Raw genomic sequence first — 10,255 nt, 5'->3', positions numbered from 1 at the left:
GGTTCAAATCCAGTCAAGCTACATACATCTGTGTGACTTGGGCAGACACTTTTCCTCTTTTAAGTATCAGTTTCCTCACCTGTAAAATAGGAGTGATAAAACCTACCAAACCTGTGAGATGTCCCCATGACAGAGCACCCAGCACAGGCCACGTAAGGGCTTTCCTGATGTAAGCTTAAGCAGGACAGGCTCGGGCTCAGGACTGAGGCCTCTGGAGCCACCCTCCTACAGGCTGGGTGGCCATGGATAATGTGCTTCACCTCTCTGAAGTCTCGGTTTTCTCACCTGTAAATTGGCCATAATAACACCTAGGGTATATTTCCTAGGGCTATTGGGAGAACCAGTTAGAATATATTTTTCACATAAAATGTCATTCAGGTAATTATGGCTGTTTAAAGCCTTATAAACTTAGATCTTGCCCTTGTAGACAGAAATGAGACAATTGCTGTGACTGGGTCTGATATCATAGCCAAACCCCTACACAAAACAACAGACTTATCATTCAAACAAATCAGTGAAAATAATTGGTCTTGTAAGTTGTCAATACCCTGTGCAACAAAAGCATTGGTGGAATGACCTTGAGCATTAAGGGGGAGTTGTAGGGATACCTTCTAGAGAAAAGATGGAGTTGTCACCTCCCATGTGCTCTGCTACATCTTCTCTTTAAGTTTTCCCTTTGCCCAAAGCAACATGGACCATCCGTTTAATCAACCTCCACCACAACTCCATTCCCCAGTAAGCCAAGTCAGCAACTACTCAAACGCCTCATTCTAAGATGTGCTGAAGGAGTGTGGCCTGACTCAGAGGGTCTCTCCCTTCAAATAGGTCTATATTGTCTGGTTTGTTTGTGAACAGAGCCAGGTAGGTGCCGTGTGGCTCACAGAGGTGGCTGGAAGTGACCTTCCATGACTCAATTCCACAGGTTTGTTTGCAAGAACACAGACACACGAGTGGCCACTGACAATATGTGTTCCAACATTATATACGGGGTATATTTTGCTCAGAAACATGCCCTGTTAGTTGTTGAAACCTTTTTTGCATTCCCTGAAACAAACGACACTATGGTGTATTTTCTTTTGGGGGGCAGTAAATAAAAGTTTTTTATGTTGACAATGATAATATTATATTCTACAATCTATTTGCATTTCTCTATCCTGTGGATTTTATTGCTTAGTATAAATCCCCAGGCTGAGGTGCATTAAGCTTCACTCAGAGAGAAACAATGCATTTTATCATAGGGCCGGACAGCTACATGCACAAGATGCTACCTGCAGAGATTGGTTTTTGCCCAGATGTGCAGGAGAGATGCACAGAGAGGAAGAAATGCATACATGTGTGCAGATTTTGGCGTGTGCACAAGAAGCCTGGAAGGATTTTCTTTGGATCTACAGTCAAAATGGATTTCCGAGAGGAAGCTGTCTGAACACACACCTCTTCCCTGTGCTACATACGGTCCCATCTCTGCCAGCCAGGTTGTCAGGAAAGTGATCAGCACTGGCTTCAACTCTCGCTAGAGCTCTTTGGCCAATGTGACGGGCAGAAAACTGGAATGAGGACAGAAAAGCACCTCAGAGGTTTGAAGAGTCGCGTCTCTCACCACCTTGCTGTAGGTTTTCTGAATACTTCTGAGTTTAGGAGCATTTTTTCTCAACAGGCAAGTCAGGAGCTGCTAAGATAAACCATGGCAGTAAGCTCGAGCCAGTGTTCGTATTTGCCATTGATCGGCCACCAAGTGCTTGCTATGTGCCATGCATTGTGCTAAGCACTATCTCATTTAATATTTACAGCAATCTTATGAGGTAGATGCTACTGTTATCTCCATTTTACAGATGGGGAAACTGAGGCACAGAGTTCCACAGCTGGTAACTTGAGGAATAGGAATTCAACCACTGGACAGTCTGGCTGGAGTTTTTTGTGGCAGGAGAAAATATGCTGTCTAAATTTGCCTTGGGAAACCATCATGGTGGTCGCAAAACCACTTCTACGGCTTGCCTTGACCTAGCAGGAATGAAGATATAAAGAAAGAATGAGCGCGTCATGGTTATGATGGGATGATGATGTCTGTTGTGTTGTTTGGTGTCAGTTTCTGTAACGCCTTTCTATTTCAATCAAGGCTATTATCCTTTCCTCTGTTTTAGTGAAGTTTCCTAGAAGTAGAAAATGGGAGTGTATTGGGCATCTCAGAGTTTTCAGCTGAACTGAAGGGTCTGATGGTAACTTTACCCCCAAATCCCTGAGAGAAAAGCAGGGAGTCCCTGCTTCAGCTCTGCTCAGAAGAGCCTCCCTCACATGGTGGTTTCTGTGTCACTAGACTGGTTAACCAAATGGTTCTTCTAAATACCCAACTTTTAATAGAAACTTCTGTGGCTTGGATTATTAAAGTCCAAACATGCTTATTTAATCGTGTTTCAAGTCCATCTATCTTTTTTGAGTCTAAGGAAGACTCACTCGGTCAGAAGGAGTAGAGGGAAGAGGATTAATACATGATTTTCTTTTTCCCCTTTTTCTTTTAACTTAGGCTGAGACTTATTTGAATGCCTGTTTCATATGGAGCTTTTAAGTGTAACAGTTGTGAGTGAAATTGCCCCTTTTATTTTCAAGGTAATTGAATTCCATTTTTCACTTTCCATTTCCCTCTAGAAAAATCAAAACGTTTTCAGAGCTTGGCTTCTTAGTGGGTGATTTTCTAAGGCGGGAACTTTAGAACCGTAAAACATTCTAGTGTGGCAAAGGCATTCAGGAACCGGATGACCAGGCCCCTTCTCCGCAGGTGAACAGCCTCCACCAGCCGGTCTTGGAGAACATGTTGATTTCACTGTGTTTTTATTTGAAACACCAAAGAAATGCCCATATCTTGTCCTTGGGCCAGGGCTGTGGGTTAGGGGAGCTGGGTTTCTGTCCAGAATCTTGTCATCTGTAGGGCAGCTGAGGGGCATTATTACCCAGAGGTCCCTGGAAACCTGTGCTAAATTGGTTTGGATCAGTGTCCGTGAAAATGCTGGACAAAGGAGAGTCGATTTTAGCTGACACCTGGACACGACTTTAAATAACACTGTATCACAGAGTGACATAATGATTGTCCTCCCAACTCTTTTTCGGTCTTTCCGATTATGTTAGGGACAAAGTCTCAGTTTGGTGCTGTTGTGGTCGAACTATCTTCTCATCTCTGTTTCTTAAAGACAGGCAGATCAAGCCTTACTCCTAGGGCTTTAGAAGGTAATAGTTTCTGATTTGGATTTAATCACATTGTTTTATTTCCTTTTTAACATTTTTATGACAACTTTTGCTTTATAGCAGTTTTAAAGGTAGGAAAAAATTCTCATTTGAAAACAAGTTGGTTTGAGATGTTTTTCACTCTTACATAAAAGACCCACCTTCACAGCGTATGAGCTTCTAAAGTTGGGGAAGCAGTGGCTTAGGTGGGCAGGCAGGAAATTCAAGGAGGTTGGTTTCTGCCAAAGTCAGAGATGATTGCCACTTACTGGAAGGCTGTGTTGGAACAGAGAGGGCACAGGCATTGGGAGCAGAGCTGATTTCCAATCTTCCTGCTGCCCTCACTGCCTGTGTGTGCCGTGGCCTTCTTGAGCTTTAAGTTTTCTCACCTGTGGAACAGGTTTCATGAGCAGTTGGAAGAAAGCAAATGAGCTTCATTTTCTACAACAGGGTGGGTGGTGTAGTTGATATTCACCCCAAAGGTGCAGGATCCCCACTTCTGTTTATTGCCAGCACTCCGAGTTTGCTTCTGGATGGAAGGGGAAGATGGACTAGAGCTGATGCCTCCTGCACCCTGGTGAAGAAATGCACCCTGAGGCCAGAAAATAGTACAAACCCATCTGGCTGCAACAGCCCAGCAGCATGAAGATCAAAGTCACGTGTGAGTTTTGTGCACGGGCAGCCTTTCCTCTTCTCAGGCTGCAAATCTTTGGCAATCGGAGGCAGGCTCTGAATTAAGCTTAATTAAAATTCACTCTTAATTAGGGCCATTACTTAAAATCAATTCTACATAATAAAGCTGTGTAATCATAATTAAGCCCCAGAAATGGGATTAGGAAGCACAGAATGCAAAAGCCAAACATGGGTGAGCCTGGTGCTGGCAGAGGCAGTGGCAGAGACTTCTCGAATTAACAGAATTTTTAAATAGCCAAGGTCCCGTGAGTGCTCTGATGAGAACCTGGGTGGCAGGCAGCACAGTGAGCTAATCAGAAAAAGGATTTGAGATGAATGCGCCCCGAGAGGCAAAGCTCCGTGGTGTGGTGTTACGGGCAAGAGAAAGGAGCGGCATAAAACAGAGGGGACCAGATGAGTCTCCTCTCCAGGCCCTGTTTCCCCAGCTGTGAAATCAGGGTGGAGGGCAGCTGTTTCCCAAACAAGGATGTCTCTAATGACTGTCTGCAAACTCAGGACCCCTGATGTGGGGCTCTCTTGAGGGGATTTCATGGCAGCAAAGTCAGGATCGATGCCATCTGCTTGTAGCATGACAGGGGTCCTGTGGAGTTGAGTTTTGTAGTTGTTGGCATCATTGAGGTGGTGGTTGTCTATTTTTTAACTAATGAAGGGGGGGGTGTGAAGTAATATTTGACAATCTCTTACTTCCACACTCATGAGCACATAACAATTAGGAGCTTGGTTTTGGAATGAGCCAATCAATTTTGAATTTTGGATGTGCCAATTATTGGCCAAGTGGTCTAGGGCAATATTTACTTCACTTTTCAGTTTATTCAACTGTTGTATGAGATTATAATAATAGTAGATACCTTGAAGGTTGTTCTGAGAATCATGCATATGTGTATAGCACAGTGCCTGCCAAATAACAACTAATTTTATATTGTTTCAATGTATTTATAGTGTTAATTATATTTACATTTTGAATTTGCTGTGCATCAAGCACTGTTCTGTTTTATATGTATGAGCTAATTTTATTTTCACAATCGCTCTGAATAAGCATTATTATTTTCTCTGATTTCTAGATAAGGAATCTGAGGCTCAGAAAGGTTAAGTTCCTTGCTTAAGGGTGCAAAGAAAGTAACTAGTGAATAATAAGAGCCACATAAATAATATTATTATAAGGATACTATCTATCTGTATGTGCTCAGAAGCTACAGTGAAATCCCCGGGGAAGTCGCTTACCTGCACTCATCCCCCAGAACCCAAGCCTGTGCTTCTAACACTGCCAGAATAAGGCCAGGCATCTGAGTTCAGAGCGAAAGGGTCTGCCAGGTGCGGATTCCGGAGCTGTGGAATTGGAGCCGGGAGGGAAAGCCAGAGAGAGCTCCTCCCCATATCTGTTTTTCTTTAATTATTTTATTTTGTTTTATTTTATTTTATTTTATTTTACGTTACGTTACGTTATGTTATGTTATTTTATTTTAGAGATGGAGTCTCTCTATGTTGCCCAGGCTGAACTCAAGCTCCTGGGCTCAAAGGATCCTCCTGCCTCCGTCTCCTGAGTAGCTGGGATTGCAGGTGCACGCCACCATGCCCAGCTCCGTATCTGTTTTTTGATTTAGTGTTTTAGTTCAGAGGGTGCCTCACACCTCTCACGCCACATATGTGAGTGCTAACTGTGTGCCTAATGCTGAGTTGGCCTGGACATACACTATCTTATTTAGTTTTTACGACAGCCCAGCACGTCAGGAAGTATCACTCCCATTTTGCAAATGAGGAAACTGAGGCTCAGAAAAGCAAAGCTCATTGACAAAAGTGAAATATATCATTTGACCCCAAATTGGCACAGAGCTGGAAATTGGGTTTTCAATCCATTTCATCAAACACTATGCAGTTCCAGAAAAGTTGCTCAGGCTGGGGTGCCTCCCAGACTCTGCCTCTGCTCACAGCCAAGTCAGCTCAGCTCAGCAGGAAGGATCTTTTTTTTTTTTTTTTTTAAGATGGAGTCTTGCTCTTATTATCCAGGCTGGAGTGCAGTGGTGCAATCTCGGCTCACTGCAACCACCTCCTCCAGGGTTCAAGCAATTCTTCTGCCTCAGCCTCCTGAGTAGCTGGGATTGCAGGCGCACACCACCACACTCAGCTAATTTTCTCTATTTTTAGTAGAGACAGGGTTCCACCATGTTGGCCAGGCTGGTCTTGAACTCCGGACCTCAGGGGATCCACCCGTCTCTGCCTCCCACAGTGCTGGGCTTACAGGCATGAGCCATCATGGCCTCCCAGGACCTCTCTACAACTAGATTTAGAACCAAATATGCCTTGGTGCTGGAGATGTCCTGCAGTTCACATTTCCCAGACAGCCTCAGGCCTATGCAGGGATTGCCTCAGTGGTATCCATTCTGCTTACATGCCTCCAGTGAGGAGGACATCACCTCTTACTAAGCTAAATTCTCACTTTCTTTGACAGAGTAGAGCCAGAGAGAAATTTGCCCTGGGCCTAATATTCATGAAGCCTTTCCAATTCAGACTCGGTATTATTGCCAAGTCGGTGTGTTTGGGTGAGTATATGTTGAAAGTATTAAATTGTTAAATGCAGAAGTTTCAATTGTATCACAATTTTTGCAAATCTGTATTAGAATTTCCTCATTTGTTAATATGTCAGGAACATTAATTGAGAAAGAAAATAGGATGGGGTCTGGTCCATTGTCCATGCCTGGGGGTCCTGAGAGTTAGCAAAGACATTCCTCGTTGAGCTCAGATTTGTACGTTTGTGACATTTCTGCTCCCTGGCAAGGGTCCAGAGAGGACTGGCTCAGGGAAGGCATCTTGTGCCACTGCCACCTTTGACTCAGCTGTGTGGGAATGAAGGGAAGTCTTACTCGGATAAGGAAGAGTACACCATTACTGCCCAGTGCCAGCCTGATGCAGCCAAGGGCCCTCCAGTGGTTGGGAGGGGGACAAATGGTGGACAGTAGGGGACCTGGTGGCCAATTCAGGTTTCCTAGGATCCCAGAGGGTCTGCTCTGTAAGCAAATGGTGACCACTTCCTTGTGCCTGCACCAGGCACCCTGCTACACAACTCCAGGGGGCACCATTCCCATGGTATTTTATGTCCATGCCTCTCTGTGGGGTTGTGCTACACGAAGCCCCTGAGGCAAACCCCAGCTCCAGAGAGCTGAACCCCACATGGAAATGCTGGGCTCCCAGTGCCCACAGACCTTGACTGCTGACCAGAGGAGGCTGCCGGCCCTCTCCCTGCACAACCTCTTTGTCCTTCAGCAAAAGAGTATTTGCCTCTATTTACACTAAATAGAGCCAGCTCCGCTTGCTGGTTCCTGTATTTTGGGCAAGCCGAGCTGGAGGCCCCTGAAGCCGGTCTGAGCAGGCAGCCGGCGTGTCCTGGTGGTGGTCATGCGGATGGCTCTCCAGGCCAGGTCCTCCTCCAACAACGTTTACTAAACACCTTATCTCCCTGAAAACACGGACGTAATGTTTATGAAACATCACCCTGTCCCTTCCACCAGGCGGTGGGGGAGCCGGGGGGCACTCCCTTACCTTCCTCGCTTCCCTCTGCCTTCTTCTGCTCCCCTCATTTGGGTGAAAAAGTGCGCTGGGTCTTCCCTCACTGCAGGCCTGAGCAGAGAGCAGCACCCTCCACGGGCCTTTCCAGGCCTTTCCTTTGGCGCCATGTCTCCACTTACCAGGGCACATTCACCGCCCCCGGAAGTGTTGTCGGCCTCATTTTACACAGGAGGAAACAGGCTGAGAGCAGCAGTGGGTTGGTGGTGAGCTGGGGACCCAGGCTCCTACCTCCTAAAGCCCCCTCTGAACTGCTGTATTTGGGATAACTACCCATTTAAACATTCCTGATTTTTCTGCAGATGGATGACTGGGTGGATCAACAGCTAGTTACATACACACATAGAAAAAAGATAGCTGAACACACGAATAGGTGGATAGAGATGATTGTGTGAGTGGATAGATAGGTGACTGGGCAGACAATTCTGGAAGAAAACAGGAGAAACTGTGGGCAACAGCTGCCTCTAGAAGGGAATAAGGCATCTGAGGAAGAGAGAGAGAAAGAGAGATGGTTTTTTTCTTTTTTGCTCTCTCTAAACTGTTGGGATGTTTTTTATGTGCATCAATTTGTTTTTAAAAATCTCTTTTTCTATTTTTTGCCCTCTATTCCTGTGTGTCTACCTACAGGAGAAATCAGAAGCCAACACACTAGAAAAGTTGCAGGAGATTCCTAGGGGAACCCACAAAGTCAGTTCCTTGCCAGAAACCTGCTCCTCCAGGTGAATCCGGTGCATCGGATGGGCTCAGATGCACAGGTGGCGCAGGCAGACCTCTACTGAGAAGAACAACAGTGGAAGGCAGATGAAACTCACATTTTGGAGTCTGAGAGCCATGCGGGCCCACCCCAGTCACGTCTACCCCTGGTCGGTGACCAGAGAATCCTTTAGCAGCAACAGCAGGGATGTTTATTTCACTGGTATGTATAAAGCGACTGATTGAAAACAAGCTGTATGCCCAACAACTTGGAACTGGTTAAATGATTTTTGGTTCAGCCGCACGGTGGAATATCATGCGGCCATTAAGAATAAATAAAAAATCCTATACTTTCCATATTCAACTTTAGACTGCAAACAACTGAAACAACACCTTCACAATTAGGCTTCCTCAGATTAGAACGTGAAGTCAAGTCAACGTGTGTCAGAAAGCTAACAACAGCTAACTGTTTGTTGTGGTGTTCTGAGTAACTTGTATTATTTTTCAGTTTTTTTTCCCATTCCTAATGTGCAAATGTACTATTTTTATTGTAAAAAAAACACACATTTGTAAAGAGCAATAACATAAATCTCTGCATAGGCAAATTGAAAGGAAATCAGACAAAATGATATCTTTTGGTAGTGGAATTCTAAATCATTTTTTTCTTCATTAGAGTTTCTGAATTTTCTGCATTTGATATGTTTACCTTTATAAAGGGTCAATCATATTTAAGATGATTTTTTAAAAGACAAGTAGACAGGGAAAGAGAGGTCTGCTGTTGCAAAACCAAAGCTGGAGGCTCTCCAAAGCCCACTTATGTTAGTCAATTGATATTTCATGAAACTCTAGAATGTGCAAATCACTTTCCACGGGGACTGGAGGGGTGAGAAATACAGAGATGAAGGAGATGCAAACACTTTAATCAAAGAAATCTGTCCAGTTGGGAAGAGAAGGTTCTGCGTTATATAAGTTGCAAGGTCTTATCCAAGAGGTTAGTCTGTCAAGAGTAATAGCAATAATTACACAACAATATGTCAGAGTGGCTGGGAGCTCCAGCTTCAAAGCCACCTTGCCTGGGGGGAAACTCATTTCCATTTCTTAACCATATTGGGCCTGAGCCTCAGTTACCTACCTCTTCTGTAAATGTAAACTACCTCTTGGGGTCCTTGTGAGGATTAAATGAAACATGAGCCTAAAGGGGCTGAGCTAGGTGCTTTGCAAATAATCGAACCTTAGCATAAGGCATGTTATCATCATTATGGCTGTGGTGTTTGTGGTCACCTATCTGCAAGTCACGCTTTCATAGATATGGCTGAGCTGGGATTTGAACCCACATTGATCTAATTCCAAAGCCAATGATTCCACCCCAACCAGACACTGCATTTACTCTCTATGCCTAACTGAAATTTGTTCTAAACCTCACCCTAAGGTCTTGCCAGAAAGAAAAGCTAAATTTTCATTAAAAGATGAAAGGAGAAATGAATCTGTTTCAAAGGACATGAGAGGAAGAAGGAAATATCCCTTCATGAAGGATTTTGCAACTTTGTCCATGCTTCTGCAGGGTGTAAAAGTAAAAATCCTATACTTCCCATATTCAACGTTAGATTTTAAACAACTGAACAAGCACTTTCACAATTAGCCTTCCTCAGATTGGAATGCGAAGTCAAGCCAACGTGTACCTCTTACTGCAGATTTCTGCACTGTGAATGTGATAGGATTTGCCTCCTTAACCAGAGGGTGCTGGTTTTTCCTGGCTGAAGGGTAGAAGGTCATGAATAGAGGACAAAGCACAGGGAAGGGGCAGCATGTGGGGAAGAGCCCCAAGGATCTCAGTATGAAAATAAAGAGGTGTGAGCCAACTGCCCGTAGGTTTGGGCTATGAGTCTGGGGAAACTGTTTTAAAATCAGTGGAGGCCCAAAGGCAGAGAGAAAATTCTGTGTATGGACTTCCATGTCATTCAGAAATGTTAACTCCTTGAAAAGAGTTAATATATTTTTTTCTTTTTTAAACATTTCAATAGGTTTTTGGGGAACAGGTGGTGTTTGGCTCCGTGAATAAGTTCTTTAGTGGTGATTTCTGAGATTTTGGTGCACCCAT

The 10,255-nt window shown here is 44.4% G+C and overlaps 1 long non-coding RNA gene across 1 annotated transcript; it reads left to right on the top strand.

Annotated features, from left to right (window-relative positions):
- Positions 1-1,206: 1,206 nt before the first annotated feature.
- Positions 1,207-8,709, top strand: LOC130541570 (uncharacterized). The gene is made up of 5 exons (XR_008955639.1): positions 1,207-1,606; positions 2,519-2,601; positions 3,727-3,874; positions 6,353-6,443; positions 8,092-8,709. It is a non-coding gene; the product is annotated as an uncharacterized LOC130541570 (long non-coding RNA).
- Positions 8,710-10,255: the final 1,546 nt, after the last annotated feature.

The sequence above is a fragment of the Pan paniscus genome, chromosome 4 (assembly GCF_029289425.2).
Source record: "Pan paniscus chromosome 4, NHGRI_mPanPan1-v2.0_pri, whole genome shotgun sequence".
NCBI classification, from domain to species: Eukaryota; Metazoa; Chordata; class Mammalia; order Primates; family Hominidae; genus Pan; species Pan paniscus.
Note: the sequence above shows the minus strand (reverse complement) of the source record. Positions and strands in the feature narration are given on the sequence as shown.